At 38.6% G+C, this 17,427-nt stretch overlaps 1 protein-coding gene and 1 long non-coding RNA gene across 3 annotated transcripts in view; both read left to right on the top strand.

Annotated features, from left to right (window-relative positions):
• The window catches only part of LOC138014243 (uncharacterized), a 185,949-nt gene that overhangs the window by 142,957 nt on the left and 25,565 nt on the right, over positions 1–17,427 (top strand). The gene's annotated exons all lie outside the window — the stretch shown is intronic.
• Positions 1–17,427, top strand: part of LOC138014245 (uncharacterized) — a 56,194-nt gene that overhangs the window by 25,878 nt on the left and 12,889 nt on the right. The window lies entirely within an intron of this gene.

Here is a 17,427-nt window from a genome sequence, read left to right as displayed (position 1 = left end):
CAGCTTTAAAATTTGCTTCAACATCTGTTCAGTGTTGTTGAACAGCGATGTCGAAACTGTTTGCCACCCCTTTCCGCCATGTTGAATCCATGTTGAATGAGTTTAAAAGAATGTAAACTTCGCTTCAATAACCATTCAACATTTCTTCCTTATGGGGAAAGTGGAATACAGTTGAAGCTGTTTGCCACCCTCTGTCAATTGGTCTCTCAATGACCCACCCACGTACCCTGGAGCCTGGGATTGAATACTAGGACTCTTGTGAAGCTTTGTTGAATCGAATGTTGATGGTGTGTTGAAAACGCTTGCATGCCACCCCAGCGGTCAACATCGTTCAACAAAATCGAACGGTTGTTGAAGCAAATGTTGAAGCCCTCTACTCGAGCCTTTAGAACCGCGGAATGGATGGCATGAGATGAAAGTTAGAAAGATCATCGCAGTTAGCTAAGCAACTCAAGTATCTGCACGCCAGCATAAAAAAAAGCCATTCCTCGCACGCTCGAGCCTGATATTTTGTATTTATTGCTTAATTTTTCTACTGATCGAATCCTCAACTACAAGAGTTGGTACTCTCTTAGCTTGGCAACGGTGTTCAGTATTGGACAACATTCAGCTACTCCTTCCGGCATAACCATTTCCGAGGAACTGCGTGAGATTCTTCTTAACTGAACTTCTACACCTCATAGGTGCAGTGGGCCTCCATGGGGTATTATTCTGTGATTAACAGAGCCATCAGTTCATGTTCTGATTGAAATATTCAAAAAGGGCCAATTTCCAAGCCGGTTTCGGAAGGCGGAAACGTTCCGGTTGAGATATTACCGTATACAAGCGTCACGAAACAGAGTACTCCGTGACGCCAAAGCTAACGGTTCTGCAGTTGTGTTTTCGAGAGCTGTGTTTTCGTTCTCGGCTGCTTGTGTATAGTTAGACAAACACCATGAACTTCACATACTACCTTTTCGACCTGGGATACGTCCATCATTCCTTTTGAAATAGCCAAGTATGCCACGGAGGAAATAAAAATATTAAAACACCTTGCTACAATTGTATTCTTACTCGCGGTCTACGGTGACAAAGTACTGTTTAACAATCATAAGAACTTAGTCCCAGCTCCAAAGAAAAAAAAAACGATAAAAACATCCAAAGAGCCTGCCTTTGAAACTGAACACAAACGAACCTTGACCGAATAATGGTTGCGTAACACTTGACAGAAACACAGTGCAACGCTAGTGTTGACACTACTTTAGTGTCAACTCTCGAAGGCGACAACAGCTTTTCAGGTGTTTTGAATTCCTAGGGGAACACTGGAAAATAGAATAGATGTAACACTAGTGTTAACTCCCTAATGCAACGGAAACCAATATCTCTAACTTAACGTCTCTTCATGTATCAAGACGGCTCAAGTCAAAGCTATTGACCTAAAGTTATGAAATGCATTAAAACGAAAATTCGCGTATAAAGAATAAAAATGAACATTTCCATGTCAGAGTCCCCAAAGCACTGTCTTAGAGGTGGTTTTCACCTTATTTCATCACCTCCACGTTGATAAATGGAAGCAATAAATCGCTCCTTGGCTTCCTGCACAAGTACATTTGACAATTGTCATTTTTAGGGGCACCCAACGAGAATACAGTTCAAAACCACTTAAACATAACATTGTTAAACGTATTTTAGTATTTAAATGGTAGATATAGGCATATTATGATCCCCTAAATTTGTTCGGATTTTCTAGCTGAAAGTCTAGTGATCCGAAAACCATAGGGATCAAAACTTACGTTTTCGAAAATTTCAGCCAGAAAAAAGGGGCTCGTAAATTCTAGGTGACCATTTTAGGGTACAAATCCGTTAAAAATGGGCAATTATACCATTTTTCAGATGTTCGAAATTCCTAGGAGAGGCATGCAAGCAAGAAATTTTACAACAAATGTTCCGAAAATTCTAGATTTCAAATAGTCTTCCGAACAGATATTTTCTGAAAATTCAAGTTGGGTGCCCCTGTAGGGGCCAGGCAATATCCAATATTCAAGAGTCCACATCTCTTTAACTAACTTCGCAGCTTCAAGTTCAAATTAGTGCAATAAGAGATTGTTAACATGGCCTTAAGCAAAACAGACTTAAAAGCCAATACAAAAACGTTTCAGTCTTCTGATTTTTCAACCAAAGCGACGGGTCAGGACGTGTCCCGTCACGGTGGGATTTTTCCCTCCTTGAACAATAGGAAGGAAATTCAGTTTGATCTCGCTTGAACTGAGTTACTTCTAAAAAATAATTATGGAGAAAATGCAGCCATTAATTCGCTGGTGTAGGTATGGAGTTTGTACGAAACAAAATGAATGCTACAGTAAGGTATGTACACTAACTTTGAGGCAAGTATAAATGTAGTGGAAAGTGTTACCGCCTTAAGATTTTAAAGCAATTTAAGCGAACTTATCAAAACTACTACTACTCGCCAAATGATCCGTGTTGACTACAACCAACAGAACTTCCCATAGGCGCTGTTGGCCTTTCGATAATGTTCAGAATCGTTTTGAATGCTTCAAACTACGATCGTTTTTTCCTTCATTGGCACTTTAAGAGCCATAATCTATTGAGTTTCTGTAGTTAATAATTATCACCTTTCCTTTTAACTTTTCCCATCCACCTAAGATCGGATGATCCATTTCATTCGACAAGACTCAGTGGACAGTCAAATTTGACTGAAAAAGACAAGGGTCTAAGCATGTTTGGCCAGAAACTGAATGCGATGCAGAGACGGATGAGTCAGGAAAAACCATACATGGCAGCCATGAAACAAAGGTGCTTTGATAGATCACGTGGGTAACTATCACGCGGCTCGAAGCTCGCGAAAATGTTCAGCAGACGCGCTGAACTGCGTTGAAAACAAAGGAAGCCAGCCACTAAGTGACCATTAATTCACATATAAGCAGCGAGAGGATCATACCGTAACCCAGGAAATTTCCAATCAACATCTTGCTGTAAACAACTTAGTTGACAAAAACGCTCTCCTTTAACATGTAGTCATCACCCGAAGTTTACGCTTAATGAGCAAAAGTATCAGCGTCACCAACATCAACATGCTGTACACGTAGGTTCGACTCCTGGAAAGGAGCACTCGGATTTTTCCGAGAGCATCCGAACTAGTAATCGGAAGGTCGTAGGTTCGAAATTTTTCCGAGTGCCCACAAGTCAATATCAAAAAAATAATTCTCTTGGTTTCATTCATTTATAGCCTGGGAGGTAAGCTCTCGGAGTGGCGGATGGAAGGAAGGAGCGGGGGTAAGAGAGCTTGCAGGGGTCTCTCTTAAAGTTTCATTTCTGCGTCCAAAATTTGGAAGCAAAATGCTGATTGGCTGAATTTGATGGGGTGATGACGTAATGCATCATCGAGCGTGTACGCGTGGTTGGTGACAGAGAAAAACAAAAATGGCAGACAACGGTGGTGATTTTATTCCAAGAACTTGCGAGGATTTTTCGATTCATGTGAAGTTCACTTTAAATTTAAGACCGGAACAACGTCAGGCGGTTGAAGCTTTGTTTCAGGGTAGAGATATCCTAACTGTATGATCGACAGGTTACGGCAAAACTTTAATGTTTTAGCTATTTGCTGCCTCTGCTTCTCTCCGAGAAGATTTCAGTGTGATCTAGACAGCAGATACCGTATATCTAAAAACTCAGAAAAGTAATTTTATACTCTTTGGCACTATTTTCATACAAAGTCACCAATAGACATCTGTCTTTTTTTGAATTATGAAGAAATGACAAACGTACTTGAAGAAGGGGTGTATTAAATCGTTTGTGATCACTGATCGAAACTTGATCCAACACCTCGACTGTAATCATGTCAAGGCTTGTTTTTACTTTCTCCTCTTCAAGCGTTATTTCGTCAAGAAGTGCTACAGTTTCTCTCACTTTCCTTTCCAGGGCTTTCTCATAAGTTTGAACTTTCGTGTCGAAGTTTTGTATAAGCTACGCTGAAGACCCAAGATCACATCTGGTGATATAAATACACAAAATCTCTTTAGTCGATTAATGTCTTGATGTGATACACCAATGTGAAATAAAACGCTTGAAATTCTGTATGCCAAAGCTGACATGGACTTATTGCGAAAACGAGCCATAACCGAGGTGGCAAGAGCTTTGGTGTTCTTTGCCTTCAAGTCACAATTCTCTTTCAGTTCAACCCCACACGCTCCACTGATACACGAACTCCAAAACGGACATTTTTGTCGCCACTACTTCGAGGAGCAGCTTATTTGAAAAGACGAGTACAGTAAACACCCGCATATAATAACCTAGATTTTTCCAAGTTAGGCTAAATAGGTTCTTAGTATTTACAAGAGTTTTAGGCTATCTCGGTTCTTAAATTGGTTGTTATTTCTACAAAAGATATCTACTCTATGACAAGTGGCTGTAAGGGACATGTAATTTTTCTAGATTCTTACAGTAATAACCATAAAGCAAAACTACAGCTTATTTTGTTCTTTGCATGAATGACAAGCACAAGCATGAATCACAAGCATCATGTTGCAGTGTTAAGAAAATTTGTAAACTTGAAAACGAGAAACTCATACCAGCATTTCCAACCACATGACCTTGTTACGATGAAGATGGATATGTGAAGGGAGGGGTAAGGAAGAATAGCCTGCCATGTGTCTGATATGTAGTGAAATACGATTAACTCCAGAAACGATTTTTCTAAGGCCAACTATCATCTGATCAACCAATCCATCACATCACCAACAAATCGATGAACTGTTTTGGGACTGTGGAATTTTCATGCAACTGAGGAAGTGTCTGGAGAAGACGAATCATATTTGCATGAAACCCTTTTTTTAGTTCTGTCTCATACGCCTGATGATTTTGCTGCAATAATTGAACAACGAAGTATCGTATCCACCTTTTTTGTAGTCCTTGAATCTAAATAGTTAAAATCCTGAGGTGCAGCTTTTGTTCTTACATTTATTTTGTTTATTCCTGGGAATAGTCCCATGGCGATGGTTATTTTTTAAAACGACAGACATGATAATATATATCGACATCATACATACATAACATCTGGAAAGGACTGTCATGCAGAGCAGCGTACAAGGCGGCCGAAATCCATGATGTGTGCTTAAAAAGCTTTCCTGCTTACAATTGCTGCACTGAGCACCTTCCGAAGGATTCGGCAGATCCACAGCATGCTGATCTTTTGGGTATCTTTCACTAGCTTTTGCTCTCTCTGATTACTTTGTTGATGTTTATTCTACCATCCCTGCCTTCGGTTTTCATCTGCCATCATACTCTGTATCTTCAAAAGTCTTTTGTACTTACTTTTGTTTTCTATTTCTTTCAGTGCGGATGGTTTTCTCTCTGATGGAATAGTCAGTCAGTTTGGCAGGTGGGTAATATTATTGTTATTATTATTATTATTATTATCATTATTATATTATTATTATTATTATTATTATTATTATTATTATTATTATTATTATTATGTGAATTCTTGCTGTTCAGTTTGCTGTATACTCTGGAGGGCCGGGTCCAAGCCATGGTCCTAGGGCACAGCAGGGCTGATAAATTTTGCTTTTAAGACAAGTCCTTCGTGTTTTTTTTACTGATAGCTTGCTTTCTTTGACACAGGTCATGTGTTAAAGAAGTAATTCGAGTGTGCTTTTAGAAAAATTTCAAGTTTAACGAGCGATCATGCAAATAGCCTTCGATTTTTGTGATGTTCCAGACAAGAACACCTGCGTTAGTGCGTTTTGCCCCACACAGTAATGTTGTCATCAGTTTTTTTTTATTGGTAAGGACCTCTATATTAGGTGTGTCCAGAAGTTGTGGGTGTAGACGAGGGTATTTCTCAGTACGTCACTGAATGAAAAGGGCCTTTCAGGCCCTTATTTGTCTAAGATGTATTGCGAATTTTCACGAACCCACTCGAGACTTTATTCATTATTACAAACCCAACAGTAACGCTCATATTCTTTACCAAGATTCGTGAACTTACGGTATTTTTGTGTGAGTACGTAAGACTAGAGAGAATGGCGATGGATTGAAACTATTTTTTTTATTCAACCTTATATCCAGCGTCTTAATTAAATCGTTAAAAATATATTTAGTATACCCTCACGTAAGACAGACTCTTTCATTAAAAGATTAAGCATTGAAAGCGTTTTTATAGGTTTTAAGACTGTATTCATGCTTATCAATTTTTCAATTGTGCATTTCGTATTCTAGGACGATTTGATTGATTTTGGTACTTTGATAAGTTTGAAATCATATAAATAAAACGATTTACCCTTCGGGCTGCCATGCACTTTATCAATAAACCAGTTATCCATCCATCCATCCATCCCGGGCATCCATCCATCTATTTAGCTATTTTATTTATGAAAACGCAGTTGGACGATGAAAAACATTCTACCAGCTAATTTATTTTTTTGGAAATTTTGTTTAAAGGATGCAAAGAAAGGAATCTTTCTTGGATACAAACCTCAGGGTAGGTCACGGAGCTTAGTCCACACATGTAGCAAACTTTGTTCAGCTTTTTGCGGTTTTAAGTCACATTTCATTTCCGGTCTCCCGTTTTGAACGGAACAACTTGTAAGTATTCAGTGTGTACCCTTACAAAGTTTTTAAAACTTTTTGTAATTTTTAAAATTATAATTTCGCCTTATACATGTAAATTGCTCAGACAATTTTGTGTTGTTATCATTAATATCGTAACTCGAAATGAATCCAATTAAACATGCAATGGTAACAAAAAGTTTTTTAGCTCGATCACATGAATCAAGTATGAGTTGCAATATTATTATGCCACAGCTTAGTCGACTTAAATTTGTTTTTTTTCATTTTGTCCTTGCAGTTGCCAACTGCAAGTGTTTCGCGAATTTTCACGTAATTGCATTTTGAGTTTTGGTCCGTTTGAAGGTATGGCATATTGTTATCAGGCTGCATGATAAACCAAAATAATTCCGCTATATTATCGTTCCTAGATTCGCTAAAGATCTCTCGTTCTTGATGGATCCGAAGTAAAGGACTATTATATAGAAAAGGAGTTCAAAATGGTGACACCTAGATTTAAGACGACGAAAAGAAATCAAATAATCAGATTTTGCGACAAAGACTTCGTAAACGGGATGACAGAGAATGACATCACTCGGGTAAACTCATAGATCACAACATAATGGCAACTGCTGATCTGTGGATAGCTTCATTTCTCTCGTAATCTTCATTTTCGAATTAAAAATAAAGGAAAAATAGTTCTTTTGGGAGTTGCATTAACATTCAAAAATCGGCGTAATGAAGTAGACTGCTTCCATATTTTCATGGACGCAAATAAACTCATTTTGATCTGCACCAGAGAAGAATGCAATTGAACAACTGAAAACTGTATAAAAACAAAAGTAACCCCCTGTACTGCGCAGGATCGTTTTTTTGCGTAATTAGCTATTCTTTGTGCTTAGTGTCGTGTGTGGTCTGGTGCCTAATCATTGTCAGCATGGGCCTTATTCGCGTGGCCGCCATATTGGCCATAAACAAGCCTCGAGTTGCAATCTTTGGGAACGAGTTTTCGGTAAGGCAAAACAAAAGTTTTCATTCCCTCGAGACTCAACAACGAAATAAACGAAATAATCTCATACAGTAGTCCATAGGCAACAAGCTTCGGATGGAGTCGATTTTTAGGAAAAGATGTACGTTTTGTTAACTTGGATGACTTTCAAAAACACCAAATGCGATCTCGGCACATGATTCAAGGGACAGCGCAAGATGTCTCGTCACTTGTTGAAGAAAGCGCTCACGTTAATACTGCCAGTAGGTATACCCTGTCGAATTTCTTGCGAAAGCAAGGATCGCAATCTTGCTTCCAGCCTATTGAATTTAATGAGGTCCTTACCTTGGTAGAAGAAACTATAAGATGTGGAATGAAGTGTATTAACAGACGAGGGCGAATGGAAGCTATCCATAGCTTTAATGGATGCATTGGTGTGTTCTGCACCTTTAAAAATGGAAGAGATGAAAGCAGCGGATATGAAATTGAGGAATTACACAGCATTAAGGTCGTGTATGAAGTCTTAGAAGAAGACGCTTTCAGTGTCAAAATAAGGTTGATAACAGCTTTTCCTTTCTTGCATGGCCAATAGAGAAGGATTTGAATCATGAATGACAATTTTAAAAGCTAGATGAACCTTGATACAAGACCTCTCTGGGAGTTTTTGGCTTACTTCCTAATGTATTTTCACAAATCACAACAGCAAGATTTACCATGGGTATCCGGGAATAGTGACAGTGCGAGCATAGACATAGAGAGGAAGAGTTAATGTCGCACAAGTCCTGTATATTAGAGATACAAGCAATGGCCATGAAGGAAACTTCCTCAGAAATCGTCGAGAGATGTGAAACTGGAATACAAAGAAGAACTAATTCCATTTCACGGGGCGGGGGGGCTTTTTCTCGATTAGAATACTCTTGTGTGGAACTGGAACATAGACACGTTTTTATAACTTACTGGTAATTCGAGGAGATCTGTTTGTTTTCGCAAGCAACCCAGTCGCTCCAATTATTTAACTGGCCTTTGATATTGAGGAAAGGATTATTTCATAATGGTAGAGGACCAAGGCCTTTAGTGAATAAACTTCAATTTGAATTTTCCAGTGATTTAGGATTAATTTAATCTGGCTTTGAATAACTTGGCTGTGATTTGTATCCCCCGAGAAGGGCTGTTGTGGTTCCAAAAGAAACACTCAGTTGGATGCTGCTGAAATACAAAATATATAGTTCTAAAAAAGGCTCTTTACAAGAGACTGAAATTTAAAATGTCTCATTTCCTTTTTAGTTACGGTAATATTTAAAAATGATGCTCAGAGAGGAAAAGATGAAACCACGTGGTAAATTGTGGATGTGTGCCTTAGAATAAATTTGATATTATAGTTGGTCGATTTGTCTGTAAAAGGCTGATTACTTCACAGTGAGTAAGGAGAGGACATATTAATACAATGTACTTATATTTTGCACACTAGAGAGATTTTTAGATGATGGCTTGTTTTCACTTTGTGATCGAGAGTTGGAAGTCTGACAACATAAAAGCACGATATTAGAACACCAAACAAGTTTTTCTCGCTTCGTTGAGTTTTTATATCGGCTTAAGATCTTATCGTCTTTGCTTAGTTTTGAATGTGAGACATAGATTTAATCGGATGCAAGCAACTGGCCTATAGGTAGAATTAATTCGTTTCGCTTCAGTAAAGACAGTCCTCTAATGGCAATTTCCCTTCGTTCTTTATTTATAACCCCAGAGAGCATACATAAAAGAGCAACGTAACAATAAACACCTCTGAATAAATAAAGAACCCCTGATTTCTGCCGCAATATATAGCCGTATGGTTAATAGGTACAAGTATACGATACACTGTCTAAGTAAACTGAATATGGGTGGGCACAACACAAAAAGCAAGACATTTTCAGACAACAGGCAACCTGACTGTTAAGGGTTGCAAACAGTTGATATCGCAAAAGAGTGAAAAAAACAACAAAAAAAGAACTTAATTAAGTTCTAACTAAATAAGTTCTCAGAATAAAAAAAAAAATGCTTCAATTTTTCTTTTAATACGAGAACGTTTTCATATTCTCATCAAGAGCATTCCATACTTTAAGACTTTAATCACCAACCAATCGAGAAAACGTTTTGTGACTGTGGAATTTTCATGCAACTGAGGAAGTGGCTGGAAAAGACGAATCAGATCTAAACCAAGCCTTTTTGTTGATTCTGTCTCAATACGCTTAATGATTTTTTCAGTACTAATGAAAAGCTTACTGTCCGATGTCGCAGATGTGCAATACAAACTTAAAAACATCATTGATTGAAAAGCAGCGATTTTTACAAGTTTAGGCGGGAAAGGATTGTTTATCTTTCCCTTCCCTAACTTCAAGTATAACGAGGAGAATTGTCGAATCGATTGTGTCATGACTATTTGGCCGCTCATCTTGACCGGCGACTAGGCGGCCGTTATGTTCAGCCATGTTAGATGGCCACTATTTGAGCCCTCTTACTATTATCCAGTTTTGGATTTTTGCCACAAAGCAAGCATTTCATGCTTTTGCCATCGTCTGCCGTCTCACACGTTTGTTTTTTCAAGAAAGTCCTTGAGTTTCTCGTGAGTTGGAGGCAACTTGCTCCTACTTTTCCTTGTAGCGGTCTTTTTGACTCGTTAGGTGATTTACCCAAGGCTGTGTTTTTCGTGCAGGTCGAAGAGTCACAACAATTTGCATCTGTTGAGGTTGAAGATGAACTCTCGCACACAATGTTTACGTACCTTTTTGAAACGATGCTACTCGCTGGATCCACTTTAACGAATAACGAGTGTGACTCACTCGCTCTAAGCATTCCATTGTCTCATCCGTTCGCATATAAATGCTGCTTTCTCGGGTTACCTTGGTTCGACATGGTCCACATAGTAACAACTCGATTGAATGGTCCGAAAAACCCCGCTTTGTAAAAGCCAAAACTAAAAGCGAAATAATGAACATAACCTGGTCAAGTGTTCCAAATAGTTGACATGAAATTTAAAATTTACTATTGGTAGACTTGTCCACTGAGCCTTATAGTATTATACGAAATAGCGGTTCCCGTTGAGTGAATCTGTGGAGCTGTGGACCTGTGGCGCTGTGGAGCCGTCAACCTCCACAGCCTACACATTTTAACTAGGAAACATGTTTCCATGTTTCAAACATCATCAGCAGCCATAGTGCATTTCTACAACACGTGTAAATAAGCACATTTTTCGGAATAAAAATTATCATATTTTAAAGCATCTTAGTTTAATTTATTAAAAAGTTTCAGGATAATTGTGATGGCTCTTGCATCAAAATTATTGACAATGCTACCTCTATCTATCAAATCAAACTCAAGCAGAGCTTCCAAACCCTCCCTAGCCCTAAACTACTACAACGAATCCTAAACCCTAACCCTACCCTTCACCCAAACGGGTTTTAAAAAACTATTTTACCAGTTTCCGCTTCTTTTCTTACACGATGTTACTGCCGTAGAGTAGTGAAAACGCAATAACACGTATGTTTTCTAATGGGACGTGACTCGGAATATTTATCTGGCATAGTGAAACGTCGTATATGTTCTGAAAGGAGTATTGAACGGATGAGAAGTGTTTTGGTCAAGGCTCGGTTTCATACTGATGTTTTTACCAAGGGTTTTTTTTAACTTTTATTATCATGACAAGATTACTTAGGAGCCCCGTCCCTGCGAAAACTGTGAACGGTAGCGGATGTTTCACTCTCGACTCAACTGAGATCTAATCCGACTTCAATCCTCGGACTTTCTAACTAATAAAACAAATGGATTGTAAAAATCTTTGATGGAAAAAAAATTCACCTTCTTTATTAAAGAAGACCATAGCAGGCAGAAGTTTACAATTTTGGTTTGGGTTTTCTCCTCTTTAGATATTGAGCGAGCCAAGAACAACAACAATTTACTGTACTCTTGCCTTTCACGTAGAAAGAAAATAGATCTTAAAAATGGATCTCATAGGAATAGGAATAGAAGGGACCAATTTGAAGAATTTAATGGCACAACCAAAGTCACCAGTTACAACTTCATTGACCTAAAGACTTATTTTGCCGTAATTTTGCATCTTCTTTGACCAACTTTGAGAGTTACAACACGAATGGCCGCTTTTGTAGCACGGTCTTTCAAACACTTGTCAATTCTTACCCACTTGCCGGTAGTTTTACAACATTACAACATGAAATTAAAGTGATAACTTTTCCAAATGGTCTGATAGCACAAGTGTTACTAATATTTTTAAAATACAACCACACTTCCGAGATTAGGGAAATGTTTCGATGAAACTGACATGATCCACTTGTTGTTGAGTTCGGGTTTCAACCGCTCAATATGGTTGTAGTTTTAAAAATATTAATAAAACTGATAAAGTGGTACTCACAATTTTTTCTGACCTGCTGAGAACTGCGTGAGAAATCTGAAGTAGATGTTAATCGCGTAATGCTTCTTTACTCTCATATTGCCTTACTCCAATGCGGAATATTTCGGCGGATAGCTATTTTTCAATGTCTTTCAACACTTTTTTTAAGCGTAAATGTGCGGCTTTTCGTAAAAAAAATACTTTTTCAAGGCGATTTGTCGAGCACTGATTATGTTAACATTTACAAAGATAGCTCAATCATTGCTAATATGTCAGTGCTCTTCACTTCGGATTTGATCAAACTGGTGTAAGCAAAGACGGAGAATAGTGCTTTTATTACATATTTACAAAAAGAAATTGGAGTTATTTTCTGAGAACAGAAGTGGACGCTGAAAAAACGTAGTCTAAATTTTCTTTTGAAATCTACTCAAAGAATGCGATGAAACGTCACAGTCTTTCACTCATGGTAGGTCACCGATCACAGTTTCGAGATATTGCTCACCACACCTAGCAAACCGCTTCAAATTTTTATTTCTCACCACCCGTTTTGATTCGTCAGCTGACCGAGCAACTTAAAAATTGCGTGTGTGGCTTACACAGTTTTTTAAATTTTTAAATTTTTGAAACTATAGCTTTTGACGTCTTCGACTTGTAAATGATTTCAAACATTTTCATTGCGATAGTTGCCAATTATTCTTTGAAATCGAGGTGAATAGCGGCAGAATATTAACGTAACCGCAAAGCTCTATTTAAAAATTTGCAGAAGAAAACCAACATCTATTACAGTGCGACGCGTTATACCGTGGCCACCCAACAAACATTTTTACAAGTTAGCTACTGATCAAGATACGCGGATTTGATTGACAGACACACCTCCATAGAAAGTTTCAACGCGCAAGAACCAAATGGTGGTTTGTCTTTAAATAAAATCCGCTCACACTGATTGGCTAACTTTAAAAAAATGTTTGTTGGGTGGCCACGGTAAGGCGCGTCGCAGTGTAAGGCATCTTTTAAGATGTCAAGTTAAATCGGATATTCGAATGCAAATGTTTAGATACATGCGTGGAAAACGTGCAAGCGGTACAAAGCAAGCGAAAAAGTGTTAAAAGAAGCTTCAACCATGGAATATATAGAACGGCATAGAACCAGAAGGGACAGAGGGGTAAAAAAGAAAGCATTTCAAACGGCAATTGGAGAGCATGGAGAGGAGTAAGTGATCGCAAATTTTAAAAGGCATAGAATGCAACTGCTGTGGTTAAGAAGTAAACTCGAAAGAAAGCTATCTGGGGGACCAATCACAAAATAGGGTTCGTACCCTGCACTTCGAGCAACCAATTCTTAGGCAAGAAAAACCTGGACAAAGTGGCTGAAGATGATATAATTTTTTTTTTTTTTGGCCTGGGTCCTGAAGTGTCCAAGTTACTCCCTTTTGTACACAATGAATGTGTCGAGTTTTACAATTAACAGTTTTAAATTATAGAATGGATTAATACTGATAAACATTAGCTAACATTAATAAATAATGAAATAAATAAAGACTCTTACTTAATAACAAACTGTTATTAGTAGTAACATCTGCATTTAATATTTCATAGTACTTTATTCAGTTATTTTAAAATAATTGGCCTCCATCCAACGACAAATTCGGCACTAAAATCAACCATGCATATCCTGTATTAGATTTTAAGGCCAGGTCAAACGGCTTTAAAATTTGCTTCAACATCTGTTCAGTGTTGTTGAACAGCGATGTCGAAACTGTTTGCCATCCCCTTTCAGCCATGTTGAATCCATGTTGAATGAGTTCAAAAGCATTTAAACTTCGCTTCAATAACCATTCAACATTTCTTCCTTATGGGGAAAGTGGAATAAAGTTGAAGCTCTTTGCCACCCTCTGTCAATTGGTCTCTCAATGACCCACCCACGTACCCTGGAGCCTGGAATTGAATACTAGGCCTCTTGTGAAGCTTTGTTGAATAGAATGTTGATGATGTGTTGAAAACGCTTGCATGCCACCCCAGCGGTCAACATCGTTCAACAAAATCGAACGGTTGTTGAAGCAAATGTTGAAGCCCTCTACTCGAGCCTTTAGAACCGCGGAATGGATGGCATGAGATGAAAGTTAGAAAGATCATCGCAGTTAGCTAAGCAACTCAAGTATCTGCACGCCAGCATAAAAAAAAGCCATTCCTCGCACGCTCGAGCCTGATATTTTGTATTTATTGCTTAATTTTTCTACTGATCGAATCCTCAACTACAAGAGTTGGTACTCTCTTAGCTTGGCAACGGTGTTCAGTATTGGACAACATTCAGCTACTCCTTCCGGCATAACCATTTCCGAGGAACTGCGTGAGATTCTTCTTAACTGAACTTCTACACCTCATAGGTGCAGTGGGCCTCCATGGGGTATTATTCTGTGATTAACAGAGCCATCAGTTCATGTTCTGATTGAAATATTCAAAAAGGGCCAATTTCCAAGCCGGTTTCGGAAGGCGGAAACGTTCCGGTTGAGATATTACCGTATACAAGCGTCACGAAACAGAGTACTCCGTGACGCCAAAGCTAACGGTTCTGCAGTTGTGTTTTCGAGAGCTGTGTTTTCGTTCTCGGCTGCTTGTGTATAGTTAGACAAACACCATGAACTTCACATACTACCTTTCCGACCTGGGATACGTCCATCATTCCTTTTGAAATAGCCAAGTATGCCACGGAGGAAATAAAAATATTAAAACACCTTGCCACAATTGTATTCTTACTCGAGGTCTACGGTGACGAAGTACTTCTTAACAATCATAAGAACTTAGTCCCAGCTCCAAAGAAAAAAAAACCGATAAAAACATTCAAAGAGCCTGCCTTTGAAACTGAACACAAACGAACCTTGACCGAATAATGGTTGCGTAACACTTGACAGAAACACAGTGCAACGCTAGTGTTGACACTACTTTAGTGTCAACTCTCTGAACTCTCGAAGGCGACAACAGCTTTTCAGGTGTTTTGAATTCCTAGGGGAACACTGGAAAATAGAATAGATGTAACACTAGTTTTAACTCCCTAATGCAACGGAAACCAATATCTCTAACTTAACGTCTCTTCATGTATCAAGACGGCTCAAGTCAAAGCGAATGACCTAAAGTTATGAAATGCATTAAAACGAAACATTCGCGTGTAAAGAATAAAACTGAACATTTCCATGTCAGAGTCCCCAAAACACTGTCTTAGAGGTGGTTTTCACCTTATTTCATCACCTCCACGTTGATAAATGGAAGCGATAAATCGCTCCTTGGCTTCCTACACAAGTACATTTGACAATTGTCATTTTTTAGGGGCACCCAACGAGAATACAGTTCAAAACCACTTAAACATAACATTGTTAAACGTATTTTAGTATTTAAATGGTAGATATAGGCATATTATGATCCCCTAAATTTGTTCGGATTTTCTAGCTGAAAGTCTAGTGATCCGAAAACCATAGGGATCAAAACTTACGTTTTTGAAAATTTCAGCCAGAAAAAAAGGCTGCCGAAAATTCTTGGTGACCCTTTTAGGGTAAAATCCGTTAAAAATGGGCAATTATACCATTTTTCAGATGTTCGAAAATCCTAAGAGAGGCATTCAAGCAAGAAATTTTACAACAAATGTTCCGAAAATTCTAGATTTCAAATAGTCTTCCGAACAGATATTTTCTGAAAATTCAAGTTGGGTGCCCCTGTAGGGGCCAGGCAATATCCAATATTCAAGACTCCACATCTCCTTAACTAACTTCACAGCGTCAAGTTCAAATTAGTGCAATAAGAGATTGTTTACATGGCTTAAGCAAAACAGACTTTATAAAAGTCCATGTAAAATCGTTTCAGTCATCTGATTTTTCAACCAAAGCGACGCGTCAGGACGTGTCCCATCACGGTGGGATTTTTTCCGTCCTTGAACAATACGAAGGAATTTCAGTTTGACCTCGCTTGAACTGAGTTACCTCTAACAAAACATTGCGGAGAAAATGCTGCCATTAATTCGCTGGTACCGGTGTAGGTATGGAGTTTGTACGAAACAAAATGAATGCTTCAGTATGGTATGTACACTAAAATGTAGGGGAATGTGTTACCGCCTTAAGATTTTACGAAAGCAATTTAAGCGAACTTATCAAAACTACTACTGCTCGCCAAATGATCCGTGTTGACTACAACCAACAGAACTTCCCATAGGCGCTGTTGGCCTTTCGATAATGTTCAGACTCGTTTTGAATGCCTCAGACTACGATCGTTTTTTCCTTCATTGGCAGTTTAAGAGCTATCATCTATTGAGTTTCTGTAGTTAATAATTATCACCTTTCCTTTTAACTTTTCCCATCCACCTAAGATCCGATGATCCATTTCATTCGACAAGACTCAGTGGACAGTCAAATTTGACTGAAAAAGACAAGGGTCTAAGCATGTTTGGCCAGAAACTGAATGCGATGCAGAGACGGATGAGTCAGGAAAAACCATACATGGCAGCCATGAAACAAAGGTGCTTTGATAGATCACGTGGGTAACTATCACGTGGCTCGAAGCTCGCGAAAACGTTCAGCAGACGCGCTGAACTGCGTCGAAAACAAAGGAAGCCCAGCCACTAAGTGACCATTAATTCACATATAAGCAGCGAGAGGATCATACCGTAACCCAGGAAATTTCCAATCAACATCTTGCTGTAAACAACTTAGTTGACAAAAACGCTCTCCTTTAACATGTAGTCATCACCCGAAGTTTACGCTTAATGAGCAAAAGTATCAGCGTCACCAACATCAACATGCTGTACACGTAGGTTCGACTCCTGGAAAGGAGCACTCGGATTTTTCCGAGACCATCCGAACTAGTAATCGGAAGGTCGTAGGTTCGAAATTTTTCCGAGAGCCCACAAGTCAATATAAAAAAAAAAAATTATCTTGGTTTCATTCATTTATAGCCTGGGAGGTAAGCTCTCGGAGTGGCGGATGGAAGGAAGGAGCGGGGGTAAGAGAGCTTGCAGGGGTCTCTCTTAAAGTTTCATTTCTGCGTCCAAAATTTGGAAGCAAAATGCTGATTGGCTGAATTTGATGGGGTGATGACGTAATGTATCATCGAGCGCGTGGTTTGAAAGAGAAAAACAAAAATGGCAGATGACGGTGGTGATTTTATTCCAAGAACTTGCGAGGATTTTTCGATTCATGTGAAGTTCACTTTAAATTTAAGACCGGAACAACGTCAGGCGGTTGAAGCTTTGCTTCAGGGTAGAGATATCCTATCTGTATGATCGACAGGTTACGGCAAAACTTTAATGTTTCATCTATTTTCTGCCTCTGCTTCTCTCCGAGAAGATTTCAGTGTGATCTAGACAGCAGATACCGTATATCTAAAAACTCAGAAAAGTATACTCTTTGGCACTATTTTCATACAAAGTCAACAAATAGACATCATTCTGTCTTTTTTTTTAAATTATGAAGAAATGACAACGTACTTGAAGAAGGGGCGTATTAAATCTTCTGTGATCACTGATCGAAACA

The sequence above is a fragment of the Montipora capricornis genome, chromosome 8 (genome assembly GCF_036669925.1).
Source record: "Montipora capricornis isolate CH-2021 chromosome 8, ASM3666992v2, whole genome shotgun sequence".
In the NCBI taxonomy this organism is placed as follows: Eukaryota; Metazoa; Cnidaria; class Anthozoa; order Scleractinia; family Acroporidae; genus Montipora; species Montipora capricornis.
The sequence above is the reverse complement of the archived record's forward strand: the minus strand, read 5'-3'. Positions and strand labels throughout refer to the sequence as shown.